Raw genomic sequence first — 18,546 nt, 5'->3', positions numbered from 1 at the left:
CTCTCTCACCTTTAGTGACAAGCTTAATGAGTTTGTATGTCAGGAAAATCTTAAACATAGGATTTCCATACTTGGCTCAACTATTTATAAGCATAAACACACATATGTAAGACACATACATACACACACACGAGAGAAAGATTACATATTAAAGTAAGTTGTTTTTTATCAAGAAAACTTTTCCTTTCCATCTTTGCTTCAACAGGAAAAGGATCATCTCAGGAAAATTGGTAACAATCATTGAGTAAATCTCTGTTTTAACACATACAAAATTGAAAAGTTTAGAAAGTACTCTTGCTTTGCAGTGGTGTGTTTGGAATTTTTCAAATTAATGTTTTATAAGAAGGAAAAAAGTCTATTTTTAAAATTCATGTAGTACAATAATTCTTTTTAGTAGAAAAAAAATATGCTATCCCAGCAAATCAGTCTCTGCTCCTTGTATGGAAGGTGATCTGTTTGTAGATGACACCTTAATGCTGTCTATTTTGATGCACAGTAGGTGAACACAGTTTCCAGGAAATATTCCCTTCCCTGGCATTCTTTTGGTGGCCCAGCAGATAGACTGTGACATCACTGGTGAAGCTGTGAATATAATGTAAAGGTCATCTCTAGCATTAATCTAAGGTCAGGGAAGATTCTGAGTGCTATGAGATGTTCTTAAAATACTTTATACACACAGGGCCATAGAATCCATTTACAAGCATGTTTTCATTGTACTTTTCTAGTCTGTGATAGAATTAGCTGGATTTGCACTTTGATATAGAGTTAAGAGGAAATCTCTTAGTACTGCTGACCTTTTTTAAAGCACACACAAAATATCTGTATTTTTTATTCAGAAAGATGCAGAATATTTTGTGTAATTTCAATTTGCCGACTTTAAAATAGACGTTAGATATATATACAATCACCATGAAAACAGAATAATCCAAATTTCCCAATTAATTTTTCTTGAATGGATGGAGAGACATAAAATTAAAAAGGGCAGAATGTATAAGATAGTTTAAGCCCCACGTTCTTCATAGGTACTGCTCTTAACTCTTATCTCTAAAAGTACAGGTTAGAATAAATTGCTTCTGAATAGTGAAGGCAAATGGAGCTAAATGACAGAAAATACAATGTAAATTGGCTTTTGAAGAAAAAAATGGTAAGATAAAATTGACTCCTATAATGGAAGGTCTTTGATCCAATGTTCAAACACTATCATTGGGATATTTGTGGGGGTTTTTTTTGTTGTTTTTTCCCATCTCTGGTCCATTTCCTCAAATAGACACTTTCCTCATTGGGAGTAACTCCAATCATATTCTTCTAAGTCCAAATGAAGAGTATTAGAGAGCACCTTTCTCTCCAGCCCAGATCCTGGATCAGTTATGATTGGCTAGGATTGAATCATATGCTTATACATGAACTGATTATTATGTCAGGAAAGGATTAAGAGTGTGGCCAATGGTGCTTCCCCAAAATGAACTCAGGATATATTACCAAAAGAAGAAGGAATACACACTACTATATATAAAATAGATAACTAATAAGGACCTACTGTATAGCACAGGGAACTCTACTCAATGCTCTGTAGTGACCTATGTGGGAAAAGAATCTAAAAAAGAGTGGATATATGTATATGTATAACTGATTCACTTTGCTGTACACCTGAAACTAACACAACATTGTAAATCAACTATACTCCAATAAAAATTTTTTAAAAATGAAGAAGAAATCAATGGCAGGCAACCAAACATACAACAAATGTTCTTTACATCAAGAACAACTTTGATGGATCCAAAATTAAATGCTGCTGTTGCAGGTTTATCAAACTGTGAGTTCAAAGGAAAGAAGTTTCATGTGTGTTTGAAGAATAGATAGTAGATCAGAATAGCTAGAAAACGTAAATAGATTTATATAAAACTATAAGCATGTTAAGACAGTTCAGAGTGTGACAAAAATTTGATGAGGTAAAAATTTTGGATTTTAGTTCTCTAATTTATGAGTAATCAGAACTAATGGTTTGAGGGACAAGAATGTTATCTGCATCTAGCACAATATTTAGTACCCACATGTCCTCAATGAAGGGTGCATTTTAAGAAAACTAATATGATATTAATTAAAACACTGTGAATTGGAGTGGTGGGGTAATACAGTTAGGATTCTGCTAAAATAAATCAGTAATGAAATTCAAAGAACCTATCAAATTCTGATTTGTGAAAGTTTTTTAGGTCCTTGCTAATTGATTCTAACTGTATTGAATTGTTTGAAATTGGTTCAGAATTGTTAGGAGAGATCAAAATGAATTCTCTCTTTTTGTTTGAATAGTAACGGCAACTGGTTCAACTGATTGTAAATAATTCAAAACCAATTAAGAGCTAATTTAAAATTGTTTTCATACTGAAACTGAGTAATCATAAGTATTTGGAGTCTTTGAAACTACTGTTTTCTTGAATATTTATTCTTCTTGGAATCAAATCAGAGATCCTGAGCATAAAAAATGATTGGAAATTTGACAATTGGAACCTACATGGACGAAAAATTGGAGCAAGCTGTGAGAACTACAGAGCCTTCTCGATGACACTTTCTGCAAACACTGAAAAGCAGTCCTTACTCTACAGAGTGGGAGGCACTTAACACTTTTCCTCTCATATTAGAAAGACTAGAGAGAAAAATTAGTCTTGTGTCTGTCTGTTGGAGTCTGTTTTCCATATTCTAGCTTGAAGTTTGTAACTTGCTTACATTTTCCTCAACAAAGGAGGACAAATGATGCTTGTTCTCCACTCATGATTGTGCCATGTACCTCCATCTGGTCACCTGACCATCAATCAAACCCTTTCTTAGAATGGACCCTCTCATGGAAATAGTTCAGTCAGCATCCTAGAGGCTAATCAACCTCACTTTTTCTGGCATTTCTAGTTTTGTGTCTAGCCACAGGGAACATAGATTTTTACTCTGAAGAAACAGAGGCTGAGAACGAGGTCAAGAACATTAAATGCAGTGAGGTGAGTTATTTCATATGGATAGTGTGGTCCTCAAACTTGAATGACCAGAGATAATATAGCCATGGTTCAGAAGTGATCTTATAGATACCTGGTGCTTAGTCTTTCTAGGCCTTATTTCCTTGTCTGTAACTTGAAGTCAGTGAGGTTCCTACCTCCTAAGGTGGTTGTGAGGATGCTGTCATAATGCATTCAGTCAATGTGCCCAGCCCAGTATCTTGCACATAATATTCTCAACAAATATTAGCTCAATAAGAAAGAGATCTAAGAAGAAATGCTTGATATACTTGACTAGCTGTATGTGGTGTGGAGCAGGGTGATGAGAAAGTCCCAAAAGATGTGGGATTTAAAATAAAGTTTTAATCAGTGCAGGGAGTAAAGTATTTTGCAGCTTATATTTTATGATGCCATATTAGAAGAGAGATGGCAGAAGGTAGGAAAATTCAAGTGTGACCCTGAGGAATGCTAACAGTTTTGATGGCTTAGAAAAATTTCAGGAAAATAATGTGCCATTTAGCACATTATTAAATATATATCCAGAGTAGAAGCTTATAATACAGGCAGAGCAATCCACTGAAGGCCACTAGAGAAAATTGGAGATTCAAAATAAACAATTAGACAACAGGAAAAATGTTCATTCAATGAATATTGCCAATAGTAGTTGTGAAAATGTTCTGAAACTTAAGAGGTTGAAAGGGCTAAAGGAAAAAAATCTATTTAGGAAACATCTGAGGAAGAATATATTAATATATCCATATAAAAATCTCTAAGTGTAGTTTTAAGAACTGGGTTTATACTGGAACAGATATAGAAAATTCAGACACTAGAATTCAACTAGTGTTTCTTATTATTTAAAATATAAAATATTAAAAACCCTATTTTATAACTATATTTTCAAGTTCGTTCTTTCTACCTTATATAATCATCTCTTCTCAGTTAAAGGAAACTATCACTTTCATTAAGACTTTTCATTAAATTAATATTTGTAATTTAATTAAATTCCACACATATTTGTTTACTGTGCATACTCCTCCTATATGCTCAGTAGTATGCCAGGTTAGAAGATTTAAGAGGAATGTAAATAGTGTCAGCTAGGCAGACCCCTAACCAGATCTGGCTGCTCTCACTCTCCACCCCTCTCCTTTTCCAGAGAGCACTAGCATATGGGTGACCAGAGGCACACCACCAGGAGTACTAGAACTAGTATATGCCACACAATATTCTTATACCTTTGATATTGTTTTACTTCTCTTAAACTCTATAAATTAGAAGGTTAGATTAAAATAACCAGCAAACAACTTCCTGAGTGTACGACCTATCAGTTATTTTAAGTTTTATCAGAATTTTAGAGGAAATGAGAGTTTTGAATGAAGGGTGATAAGAAAAATAATTTCATAGTGTGACAAATAACAATTACCACTAATTGAACCTTTACTCTGTTCTAGGTCCATGGCATATTTATATTTTGTCAACTTTACCGAATCTTAAGGTAGAAATACAGATTTCACTAGGTTACACACGAAACAATGAGGTTCAGTGCAGTTAACTGACTTGCCCCCAAAATAGCTGTAAGTTGAGGTGCCAAACTTTGAACCCGACATTTTTTCCTTCTTTTTTAAAAATTATTTTTGAAGACTATTTTACATGTCTTAAAAATCATGTTTCAAGCATACAGTTCAATGATTTTTTTAATTTTTACTTTACTGAGTGGTGCAACGACCACCATAAATCAGTTTTAGAATATTTTTACACCCTCAATAAGATTCCTCATGAACATTTACATTTAATCCTCATTCCCATCCCTCCCCCCCAGCTTCAGCAAATAGTAACCTACTTTCTCTTTATAAATTTGCCTTTAATGGCCATTTCATATTAAATTCAATCGTATTTTTTATACAGTCTCTGTATCTGACATCATTCACTTAGTGTGATGTTTTAGGTCCATCTGTGGGTGAAATGTTCAGTCATATCTTTTGCTCACTTTTTATTGAGTTGTTTGTCTTTTTATTATTGAGTTCTAAGAGGATTTTATACATTCTAGTTACAAGTCCTTAACCGAATATGTGTTTTGCAAATATTTTCTCCCAGTCTGTTGCTTGTCTTTTCATTTTCTTAATGAAGTATTTTGAAATGTGAAAGTTTTGAATTATTATGTCCAATTTATCCATTTTTTCTTTTATGGACCAGGTTTTCGTGTCATATAGAAAAAATTTTTTGCCGAATTCAAACTCTTAAGGATTTTTTATGCTTACTTCTAAAATTTATATCGTTTTAGCTTTTATATTTAAGTCTGTCTTCCATTTAAGCTAATTTTTAGGTATGATGTAAGGTGATTGTCTAAATTCATCTTTTTGCACGTGGATATCCAATTGTCCCAAATCCAGGCATTTCTGATCCCAGTGCCAATGCTGTTCCACTATGCTAAGCAGGGTAGATAAATCTGATGGGAGGTCGGCACTGACTGGCTTCCAATAGTGACTTATTAGCAGCTGGATGGAACTGGATACCTAAAGACAAGAAAGTAAAATTTATCTGAGTCGAGAGTAGTCTTCAAGTGTGATTAGTTCAATTAGGTGAGCTGACCACATAGACTCTTGCTCTTTGACCCACTATTTAGACTAATATAATTGGTTCCATACTTCAGCCAAATATGAATGTAAAGGTCTCATAAATGTCCATAAAAGTTTGCACAAGAAATTTTTATAACAGTCTTAATCAGAATAGTCAAGACCTAGAAACAATTCAAGAGTCCAACAGGTGAAGGGATAAACAATTGTGTACATTCATAAAATGGAGTGCTACTCAGTAACTGAAAGGAGACAATTACTGATTCACATAGCAATGTGAATGAATTCCCCCAAACAGTAACCTGAGTAAAAGAAACAAAAAACAAGAGTAAATCCTATATGAATCCATTTATATGAAATTGTAGCAAAACTAGTCTCTGGTGATACAAATTATAACAGTGGTCTCCTGGTAGATGGAGGGGAAATTGATTGGGAAGCGTGATGAGAAACATTTTTAAGGTAATGAAATATTCTGTATCTTGACAGGAGTGTGGATTTCATGGGTATATATTTCTCAAAACCCATCTGACTATAAATTGTAAGTTATAATTGTAAGTTAAAACTATAAATTATACCTCTCTAAAAACTCATTTACTTTAAATATATTTTTAGCATAGCATTGGAAGTCCTAGCCACAGCAATCAGGCAAGAAAAACAAAAGACATCCAAATTGGAAGGGAAGAAGTAAAACTGTCACTATTTACAGATGACATGATACTATATATAGAAAACCCTTAAGTCTCCACCAAAAACTATTAGAACTAATAAATGAATTCAGTAAAGTTGCAAAATACAGGATTAATATACAGAAATCTGTTGCTTTTCTATAAACTAATGAACTATCAGAAAGAGAAAGCAAGAAAATAATGCCATTTAAAATTGTAGGAAAAAGAATAAAATACCTAGCAATAAACTTAACCAAGGAGATGAAAGAGCTGTACTCAGAAGGAATTTGAAAATGATACAAAGAAATGGAAAGATATCGCATATTCTCAGATTGGCTGTACTCAGAAGGAATTTGAAAATGATACAAAGAAATGGAAAGATATCTCATATTCTCAAATTGGAAGAATTCATATTGTTAAAATGTCAATATCCAAAGCAATATACGGATTTAATGGAATCTCTATCAAAATGCCCATGATATTTTTCACAGAACTAGAACAATTAATCCTAAAATTTATATGGAATCACTAAAGACCCCAAATAGCCAAAGAAATCTTGAGAAAAATGAACAAAGTTGGAGGTATTAGGCTCCCTGTCTTCAGACTATACTGCAAAGCTACAGTAATCAAAATAGTATGATACTGGCACAAAACCGACACATAGATCAATGGAATAGAGAGCCTAGAAATAAACCCAGGCACTATGGTCAGCTAATCTATTGAATAATTTGGGATAGAGAAGAAGAGAAGCAACAAGGATATACCGTATAGCCCAGGGAATTATAGCCATTTTCTTCTAATAACCTATAATGGAATATAATCTGCAAAAATACTGAATCACTATGCTGTACACCTGAAACTAATACAATACTTTAAATCAACTATACTTCAATTTAAAAAATAAAATTAAACAGCCTGCATTTTTAAAAACTGATAGCTGAAACAACATGCTAAGATTTGTTATCATTTTTAAGTGTGAAGGATGTGGAAGGAACGTTTTAGAATGAATGTTTTTTGCCTCTTTCATTTCTTTTTGATCCAGTGTAAGTCTGGGATTTCTATAATATTTAACAAATACACATATAGATAGAAAACTGTATAGAGCTAAAAATGAGTTATATTTCTGAAGAGTAGTCTCCTCAGGTAATTGTTTTTGTCCAACTCAAGATTTCTTTTGAATTCTATTATAAAAGTGTATATGTCCTTCAAGGGAAAAATAATCTCAAGCTATTAATCTAGAAAACAGTTTGATAATAAGACCTACCCTCCCTTTAATCCACAAGGTTGATTTGCCTTGGTTCCTTAGATACATACAATGTGGGCCTTTCCTTAACCTTTCCCAGAGCAGTTGGGTACTTTCCTAGGTAACTGTGCACTAGCAAAGGAGAACTAACCATAGTTTTCATGGACTGGTTCCAACAAAACACTATTCAGGAGCATCCAGACCAAAACTTGCAACCAGTCTTAAGGGCCTATGAGAGTCATGTGATGAATGGAATTCAAACGTGAGTTAATCTCACAACCAGTTCTCTGAGGCCCAGACTCCACTCTGTGGATATTTCCATATTTGTTTTGTTTGTGGTTTGAATGGACATCACATAGAATCACTACAGAATCACTTGCAGAATCACTACAGTAGCTTCCTGATACTTGGAATAAGGGCTATTATGGTAGGAAGTAAAAGCAAAAGCCACTGCACCTAACTTCTCCTATCACAACAATAAGTCAAGCAATATAGCATATCTCTGAGAGTATTGAAGTTGTTATTGTTACCAGTTACTTGGAAGGTGGAGATTTGTCCATTCCCATCACATCTTCTATTCCTATTCTGGGTAATTAAAAAGTCTAGTGGAGGGCTTCTCTGGTGGCGCAGTGGATAAGAATCTGCCTGCCAATGCAGGGGAGACGGGTTCAATCCCTGGTCCGGGAAGATCCCACATACCGCGGAGCAACTAAGCCCGTGCGCCACAACTACTGAGCTTGCGCTCTAGAGCGCGCAAGCCACAACTACTGAACCTGCGTGCCTAGAGCCTGTGTTCTGCAACAAGAGAAGCCACTGCAATGAGAAGCCTGTGCACCGCAACGAAGAGTAGCCCCCACTCGCCATAACTAGAGAAAGCCCGCATGCAGCAACGAATACCCAATGCAGCCAAAAATAAATAAAAATAAAAAAATTTTAAAAAAGACTGGTGGACTGCAGAAAGATGGTGGATTATTGACCTTGATCATGTTATGACTCTAATGCTACTGCTGTTCTAGTGGGTGCTTCTTACTAAAAATGTAAGTGTCCCTGGTACTTGTGCATTTAAATGGCAAGTACATTTTACTCCTTCCCATACACAGAAAATTAGAAAAATATCTTAAAGGGCCAGCTGTACAAAAGTAATACTTACCTCAAGGATAGAAAAACACTCTAGCTAAATACTTCAACCATCCTACTATTCTACAGAATAGCACACTGATTCACTGTATTGATGCCATCGTGGTGATATACTCTAAAGAATGAGAAGTAGTAATTGAATGTGATGCACTGGAAACAAATGAGAAATAAATTCAGAGAAAATAGTAATGACCACATCATAGAATTTTCTGGGGTTGAATGGCATTGAACATGTCAAATAACCTTCCTCTAGAGAATGATAAGTCATTCCTCTAGTGGAGGACAAATCACTTTACCTGGCGTGTTACCTGCATTTTGATGGCAAGCATATACCATCTGTAGGTGTCCTCCTCCAAATCCTTTACATTGTGATCCAAAATTGAGTTAGGACTCCGAGAAAATGCACAACCCAACTGGTTCAGACCATAGTTTGAGCAGCTCTGCCACTAATCCTTTTGACCTCGTGAGCATCTTGAGAGGCCCCTCTCATGCTCCTGGATGAATCATGTGAAAAACCCTGATAGAATAGTCACAGCAAAGGCCACTAGGATTTTGGAGATAGGCCACATCTCCTTAAGCAAGTTATTATTTCCTGTCTGAGAAATAGCCTGTGTCTATGGTTGGATAGAGCTTGGGCGATCAGGTGACCAACTTACCTGACTTATCCTTCTTGAATTAGGCACTATGTGATCTAATCAGCCATAAAGTGGGGTTCCTTGTCTGAATAGGTCGGCAAGGTCTAGACAAGTTTTTTAAGGAACTGCCCACACTCCCAACATGTCTTTTCCTCCCACAGCATTGCCTGCCCTCAATCAATATCAAAGATGAAGACCTCATGGGGAGCTTCCCTTCAGTTTGAAAATAAGGAAACTGAAGAGTAGATTATAGCAGCTCTGAGCAAAACGCATTCGCTTGCTGAAAGTGGCAGTTATTATATCACAGCTCCACTCAGTGGGCGGCCCTGCAAGAGTGTGGAGAATGGGGCCCCTCCCAGTGGTCAGCATAACTTGAAGCATTAATGTTCACTGTTATGGTTGAGATGATTGACCCTGGCTCTCAGGGGTAAGTGGAGTTGCTGTTAAGTGAAACTGCTGGTGGTGGTGGTGGGTGGAAAGTATAGATGTAGGGAATTCCTCTTGAGTACTAATACTAATTCTATTCAATACATTGTCAAGAATTAAAAACTATGGCATCCCTATATGGGCAGGACTCACTAGAGGCTCTGACTCCTCAGGAATAATGACTTGAATCACCCTAATAAGGAAAAAACCTGTGAAAAGCAGAGATACTGAATAAGGAGAATATGAAATGAGTACTGGAGGAATTAAGTCAGATATACCAGTTCTGGCTTTCTTGCAACTTGCAAAAATTAAAATTGTAATCTACTCCTTGCTTGCTGCACATATGGTATTTAAAATTCTCTATTCTTTTTATTTTTTCTTCTCATGTACATACGATGAGTTGTTGGGAGTAATATACATGATTTGCCTTTATAGGTCACACAATCTCATGAGAGAACCATGACAGAACTAGAGGAAAACAGACATTGTCCAGAGATATCCCAAAGAACGGTGACATCATTTTTGTATGTAGCAGCCGGACATGACTTGGGCTTGTCTCTCATTAAGAGGGAAAAGCCCATTTGAGGTGCTATATAGGAGAGAATTATGTTCAGCGAGCCATTTTTCAATCATATATTTAGAAAAAAGAAAATTTCTGTGAAATTTTGGAGGAGTTTAGGGAGCTATTGTTTTTATCTTTCCAGAATACTTTACTTCTTCCACTTTTTTTTTTTGACATCTTTATTGGAGTATAATTGCTTTACAATGGTGTGTTAGTTTCTGCTGTATAACAACTGAATCAGCTATACATATACATATATTCCCACATCCCCTCCCTCTTGTATCTGCCTCCCACCCTCCCTATCCGACCCCTTTAGGTGGTCACAAAGCACTGACCTGATCTCCCTGTGTTATATGGCTGCTTCCCACTAGCTATTTTACATTTGGTAATGTATATATGTTCATGCCACTCTCTCACTTTGTCCCAGCTTACCCTTCCCCCTCCCCGCATCCTCAGTCCATTCTCTACATCTGCGTCTTTATTCCTGTCCTGCCCCTACGTTCAGAACCTTTTTTTTTTTTTTTAGATTCCATATACATGTGTTAGCATATGGTATTTGTTTTTCTCTTTCTGACTTACTTCACTCTGTATGACAGACTCTAGGTCCATCCACCTCACTACAAATAACTCAATTTCATTTCTTTATATGGCTGAGTAATATTCCATTGTATATATGTGCCACATCTTCTTTAGCCATTCTTCTGCCGATGGACACTTAGGTTGCTTCCATGTCCTGGCTATTGCAAATAGTGCTGCAATGAACATTGTGGTACATGACTCTTTTTTTTTTTTTTTTTTTTTTAATTTTATTTATTTATTTATTTATTTATGGCTGTGTTGGGTCTTCGTTTCTGTGCGAGGGCTTTCTCTAGTTGCGGCAAGCGGGGGCCACTCTTCATCGCGGTGCTCGGGCCTCTCACTATCGTGGCCTCTCTTGTTGCGGAGCACAGGCTCCAGACGTGCAGGCTCAGTAGTTGTGGCTCACGGGTCCAGTTGCTCCGCGGCATGTGGGATCCTCCCAGACCAGGGCTCGAACCCGTGTCCCCTGCATTGGCAGGCAGACTCTCAACCACTGCGCCACCAGGGAAGCCCGGCATGACTCTTTTTGAATTATGGTTTTCTCAGGGTATATGCCCAGTAGTGGTATTGCTAGGTCTTATGGTAGTTCTATTTTTAGTTTTTTAAGGAACCTCCATACTGTTCTCCATAATGGCTGTATCAATTTACATTCCCACCAACAGTGCAGGAGGGTTCCCTTTTCTCCACACTCTCTCCAGCATTTATTGTTTGTAGACTTTTTGATGATGGCCATTCTGACTGGTGTGAGGTGATACCTCATTATAGTTTTGATTTGCATTTCTCTAATGATTAGTGATGTTGAGCATCCTTTCATGTGTTTGTTGGCAATCTGTATATCTTCTTTGGAGAAATGTCTATTTAGGTCTTCTGCCCATTTTTCGATTGGGTTGTTTGTTTTTTTGATATTGAGCTGCATGAGCTGCTTTTATATTTTGGAGATTACTCTTTTGTCAGTTTCTTCATTTGCCAATATTTTCTCCCATTCTGAAGGTTGTCTTTTCATCTTGTTTATGGTTTCCTTTGCTATGAAAACGTTTTTAAGTTTCATTAGGTCCCATTTGTTTATTTTTGTTTTTATTCCCTTTCTCTAGGAGGTGGGTCAGAAAGGATCTTGCTGTGATTTAGGATCTTGGAAATTGCTTGTGATTTAGGAAAAAGGATCTTGTGTTCTGCCTATGTTTTCCTCTAAGAGTTTTATAGTGTCTGGCCTTACATTTAGGTCTTTAATCCATTTTGAGTTTATTTTTGTGTATGGTGTTAGGAAATGTTATAATTTCATTCTTTTACATGTGGCTGTCCAGTTTTCCCAGCACCACTTATTGAAGAGGCTGTCTTTTCTCCATTGTATATTCTTGCTTCCTTTATCAAAGATAAGGTGACCATATGTGCGTGGGTTTATTCTGGGCTTTCTATCCTTTTCCATTGATCTATATTTCTGTTTTTGTGCCAGTACCATACTGTCTTGATTACTGTAGCTTTGTAGTATAGTCTGAAGTCAGGGAGTCTGATTCCTCCAGCTCTGCTTTTCTTTCTCAAGATTGCTTTGGCTATTCTGGGTTTTTTGTGTTTCCATACAAACTGTGAAATTTTTTCTTCTAGTTTTGTGAAAAATGCCATTGGTAGTTTGATAGGGATTGCATTGAATCTGTAGATTGCTTTGGGTAGTATAGTCATTTTCACAATGTTGATTCTTCCAATCCAGAACATGGTATATCTCTCCATCTTTTTGTATCATCTAATTTCTTTCATCAATGTCTTATAGTTGTCTACATACAGGTCTTTTGTCTCCTTAGGTAGGTTTATTCCTAGGTATTTTATTCTTTTTGTTGCAATGGTAAATGGGAGTGTTTCCTTAATTTCTCTTTCAGATTTTTCATCATTATTGTATAGGAATGCAAGAGATTTCTGTGCATTAATTTTGTATCCTGCTACTTTACCAAATTCATTAATTAGCTCTAGTAGTTTTCTGGTAGTATCTTTAGGATTCTCTATGTATAGTATCATGTCATCTGCAAACAGTGACAGTTCTACTTCTTCTTTTCCAATTTGGATTCCTTTTATTTCTTTTTCTTCTCTGATTGCTGTGGCTAAAACTTCCAAAACTATGTTGAATAATAGTGGTGAAAGTGGGCAACCTTGTCTTGTTCCTGATCTTAGTGGAAATGGTTTCAGTTTTTCACCATTGAGAATAATGTTGGCTGTGGGTTTGTCATATATGGCTTTTATTATGTTTAGGTAAGTTCTCTCTATGCCTACTTTCTGGAGAGTTTTTATCATAAATTTGTGTTCAACTTTGTTGAAAGCTTTTTCTGCATCTATTGAGATGATCATATGGTTTTTATCCTTCATTTTGTTAATATGGTTTATCACATTGATTGATTTGCATATATTGATCTTCTTCCACTTTTTAATAACAAATTGCATCCTTCAGACTACTAAGGTGAGTTACATTACATGATCTATTATTTCTCCTTGAGCTTTCAGCATTGGTCATTGATGTGTTGGGTGAGAGACAATAAGATTTGAGTAATCTAATGGTGACAAACAAGATACAAATTGATGAGATAAGAGGAGAGACCTCTCTCCTTGATTTACTTTTGCTTGGATTTTGTGAGCTACCTTAGTGTCTTTCTAAACTCTTGCTCTCCTCTTCTCTCCTTTCCCCTCCCCTCCCCTCCTCTCCTCTTCTGTTTTCTTGTGTCTCGGAGTCATTTTATGTTTCTTGCAATCAAAGTACTTTAGCTTATACAGAAATGGAGTTACAAGCAATAGATTCTTAGAGAAATATAGATGTTTGGAATTGGTTATTAGATTGGTTATTGGATGAAGCAAAATGCACTGAGACATGCATAGGGAAATGAAAGCATTTCATTTCTTTAAGAATCTTAAAAGCACCGCAAGCATCAGCCTGTTGGGACCTGAGGCTCCTAAAGATGAAGCTGGGAGAACAGGTGGCTATTGCCAAAAGCCCATTTAGAGGATGAGGCCCACCAAGTAGAATGGCTTACCTGAAAGGCTCAGTAATGACACTGGAGAAGGAGAAGCTCAGGCCATAGGTTGGCTTGTAAACTGCCCCTGTACACAGAGGGCAAGGAGAAACCAAAGAAAGGGGGAAACCAGTCCAGATTAGTAGGTGGCAGTTTTAATAAGCAAGAGAACTTACTTACAAGGCTTGTCTTTGGGAACTTCAAGGCAAGTCGATTTTTCCCTCACCTGCCAGAATCTTCAAAGTTTATATAGAGGTCTTAACCAGGTTCAGTCATGTATACTGCCCAGATGATCTCAACAACACCTTACTCTCTCAAGGCAGTGTCCTTGAAACAGCTCCCAGGGAGCTGGGGAATGGTACGCAGAATGTACATTGAAGGACAGGGGAGGGGATGAGGGGTCTCTGATTGCCTGGGTCCAGCTCACAGGTCAACCACTGATCATGTCTTCTCTATTTCCTCCTCCAACACCATACATCCTTCAAAGCACAGGATGAAACTCAGGATCCATGTGTGAGTATGCAAAATAGTTGCTTACTGCTTGTGGCTGTGCAGCTGAGTACCCTGAAAATTAATCCTAGACATGCATTTTGCACATTTCTGAATTACAGTATTAGTGGAATTCACAAACTCTCCAGGTCATTTATGTGAAAGATAGGACATTGACTAAGAAAGTGTCAACTCAGTATAATGTCATAGTAAGACACTGGCGCCCGAATTCCTGGCCTCAGAATCCTACCTCTATCTACCACAAATAACTGAGGGATCCTGAATAAGTTACTTAATTCTGTGTCATATTTTTCTAGGGGAATACTGATAATATTATTACTAAAATTATTTAATAATTAGGTGCATTTTGAAGATTGAATTAGATAATCCACATGAAACACTTACATGCCTGGTACATAGACAGTGTTTAGCAGTGTTTAGCTATTAATTCAAGTGAAATCTTTAATAAGTTTCAAATAGATGATAGAGAATTTATAATTAAGCATTATAGATTTATCAAATGCTTACCCTGTTAGAAACTCTTCATGTTTAAAGAAATTTAAAGCATGTTTCTTAAAGTCAGGGAGCTTCTGATTATTCTGGGAAGGCTGGACTAAAATTTGAAAATTTACATGACAATATAGGAGATAAATAAAGTTCAATGTAGTGAGACAAGAAGTCACAGGGTTTCACAGAACTGGTGAATGCCAGATGAATGCTCTTGGTTTAAAAAATGGGGGGGGGGTATATTTTTTACATGACTCTATTTGGTTTACTGTATTCAAATAGTTAAACTCATCTATACACGCGTCTTATTTTTGTTTATGTTCTTATAGCAGGGATCAGTCAAACCTAAATAGTTGTTGCAGAACTTCACACTTTGGATTTTGACATTTATTTTCAATTTCATAAGTCAACAACTGAATTTTTAAAATCTGTAAGATTACTGTATTGTAACACAATACAGTAATCCAGGTGGAAAATACTTTAAAGCTCTTTGTAGTCAGCAATAAGGCTTTATCAATGAAAATTGTTCTCACATGATGGATGTACTTGCCATAATAACTATGGGCTTATACTGTTAGTATTAGTAAATCCTTGAGCAATTCCCTAAGTGACCATGTACAATTTAATGCACCTAGCCTCTCCAAACACGCTGTCTTGTGATTTGTCAGTAGTGTATCTTAATGAGAATAGTGTCCTCTTAAATCAAATATAAATTACTTTTTTGAAAATAATTTGACTACAGATATAACACACTTTCAAAAATATAATCTTGTAAGGCATTTGTTAAAAAAAAGTTTTGGTAATTGAATCATGTTTTCCATTGACTTACGTTATTACATTAGAGATGTATCCTTATGGGAAGAAATTTGACCCAAGATGAATAAATATCACAATTTAGAAATGCATAATATTTTTAGATCTCATACTCAGAGAGGAAACATTTTACTAAAATAATACTCAAAAACTTATCTGTAAAATGCTCTACACACCTATAAATAAGTTTTAATAATAATACCTTTATTCCTGTCCTGCCCCTAGGTTCATCAGAACCATTTTTTTTTTTTTTTTAGATTCCATATATATGTGTTAGCATACAGTATTTGTTTTTCTCTTTCTGACTTACTTCACTCTGTATGACAGACTCTAGGTCCATTCACCTCATTACAAATAAATCAATTTCGTTTCTTTTTATGGCTGAGTAATATTCCATTGTATATATGTGCCACATCCCACAGATGTAGAGAATGGACTTGAGGACATGGGGGCGGAGGGGGAAGGGTAAGCTGGGATGAAGTGAGAGAGTAACATTTACATATATACACTACCAAATGTAAAATAGATAGCTAGTGGGAAACAGCTTCATAGCACAGGGAGATCAGCCCGGTGCTTTGTGACCACCTAGAGGAGTGGGATAGGGAGGGTGAGGGAGGCTCAAGAGAGAGGGGATATGGGGATATATGTATACATATAGCTGATTCACTTTGTTGTACAGCAGAAACTAACACAATATTGTATAGCAATTATACTCCAATAAAGATGTAAAAAAAAAATAATACCTTAATCGCATAGCCTTTGTCTGGATCAATTAAATAAGACTTTAAATACTATCAATTCTTTAGACTATGAAATATCTTTATGATCATCCTCTCCACAAACAATGTGGCTGGTTTGTAGTACACCTTGCTTGCTCTACAGATGCTAACATGACCATTCGGTACATAATGTTGCCCAAAATCATTTCCACTTTCCCTTTCTTCTAAATTGTCTTATTACTTGTTTATTAATATTTTCTTGTATTGAAGATCAACTCTATTATTCTTAATTTTTCCATTGATATGTAGCTTGTGACAATATCTTAACTCATTATTAATCCCTTAAATTTAGTCTGCATCATAGCAGGTGGGTTCCTCCTTCAGTTAAGATCAGGGAGAGAAAATTTAGATCATTTTGCCTGGAGTGCTCAATAGCTAAGAAAATTTTAATCCGGCTCTAAAATGAGAAAAGTGACAGGGAGATGTTGAACATACCCCTCTCTGCTTTATTCCTATTGTTCATCTCATGATTCCAATTCAACCATAATACCAGAAGTTGGATTCTCTTGGTGCTACAGTCACATGAGAGAGATTGCTGAAATGCACACTTAGTTGTCATGTTTCCTTAAACCCACCCACAAAGCATTTCTCCTTTCTACTCTGTCTTCTCCATTCTACCACCATAACTTGAGTTCAAATGGACTTTTCTTTCCCTGAACTATATAGCTCAATGATCTAGTTTAACTACACATTACACTTGTCATTTCATAACACCAATGACCTTCAACTATCTAGTCCTCTTCTCTCCCATTGACCTTCCCAACTACTGACAAGTTATAGTCTTGAACGTAAATCTAATCGCCTTCCCACAAAACTATCAATAATTCTTCATTGCTTATGGAGTAAAATCCAAACTCTTAAGTCTACAACTATAACTACTATAATCTGGTCCTACTTCTCATCCATGCCCCATTTCTCCCTGATGCACACATCAAACTGGAGCACTCACTTTTCTTCTTCACACCATATAAGCATCCCCTTCACTCTTTTGCTGATGTCAGACCTGAGCATACTGCTTCCATCTCCTCACACTGATGTTCTCCATCCCCTCCTAATAGGATCTCTTTTTTTAATATCAGAATATTTAATTTTTAATGCTCATATGCACTGTTTACTTCTGTCTTAAATTATTTGAAGCTTAGAATTTTCACTAGTTAAATGAGGAGATTGAATTTAGTTCATCTATAAGGATCCTGAAGATCAAAAATTGTATTCCAGGCACTCAAAATGTCATGAAAAAAGGTGAATATTTCTGTTGATGAAAGTGTAACATAAAGGTTCTGTTTGAAGGATATTTGCCAATGCTTGCTTTAGTTTTGCTTTAATGCTTGAAAAGGGCACTAGTTATAGATGGCCATAGTCTTCTAAGGTACCATGATTTTTGATTTTCCCACCCTACCTAAGGCATGGCCCGGCTCTTATTAAACATAATAAGCAAGGAGTAAAAGTTTAATAACGCTTTTTAAAAATTCTAGTTCCCACTTGGGGAGTATTTCACCCTTAAATCAATATTCTATTTAGGTCGTAACAGCAAATATTTAGCAAACTATGGAATATTTAGAAAACACAGTGGGAAATGACCAGAAAATTGTTCACATGTCTTTGGAAAGCTGGATTCTTTAGGTTTGATATAAAGACTTCAGACTATTCCAGAAAGGGTAATTCAGAACTTATAAACTGATAAGCACAATTGTTTTGAACTGAGCTTTCTGCTAATACATATCTTTTCAACTAGAGTTCCAAAACTAAGGAAAAGAGGCCATTTATAATCAATTTTATGAAGCATTGGAGTTTTGATTGAACTCTGATACTTTGAAGACTTTTTTTAAAAACTTTGATAGTATGTGATGAATTTTAGAAGAGAGATTTGAATCATTAGAACAGGCTTCACAGGTGAGAAAGATGAAGTGAAAACAACATAACATCTCCAAATGAATTTCCATCATTTTACAGCTTTTAGAAGACAGAAGGTAAATCTGTGCCCTTCATTTCATGTATTCATTCAGACAACAAAAGTTTTGAACACGTATTGTGTACCAAGCACTGTTTGGGGCAAGCTGCTACAGCAGTGAACAAGTAGGCAAAAATCCCTGCTTCTTGGAACTTACATCCTAGTTGGAGGACACAGACACAATTAGCAATAAATTATACACTAGGTTAGAAGGTGATGTGTACT

Source organism: Eubalaena glacialis, chromosome 6 (genome assembly GCF_028564815.1).
Source record: "Eubalaena glacialis isolate mEubGla1 chromosome 6, mEubGla1.1.hap2.+ XY, whole genome shotgun sequence".
Taxonomy (NCBI): domain Eukaryota; kingdom Metazoa; phylum Chordata; class Mammalia; order Artiodactyla; family Balaenidae; genus Eubalaena; species Eubalaena glacialis.
The sequence above is the reverse complement of the archived record's forward strand: the minus strand, read 5'-3'. Positions refer to the sequence as shown.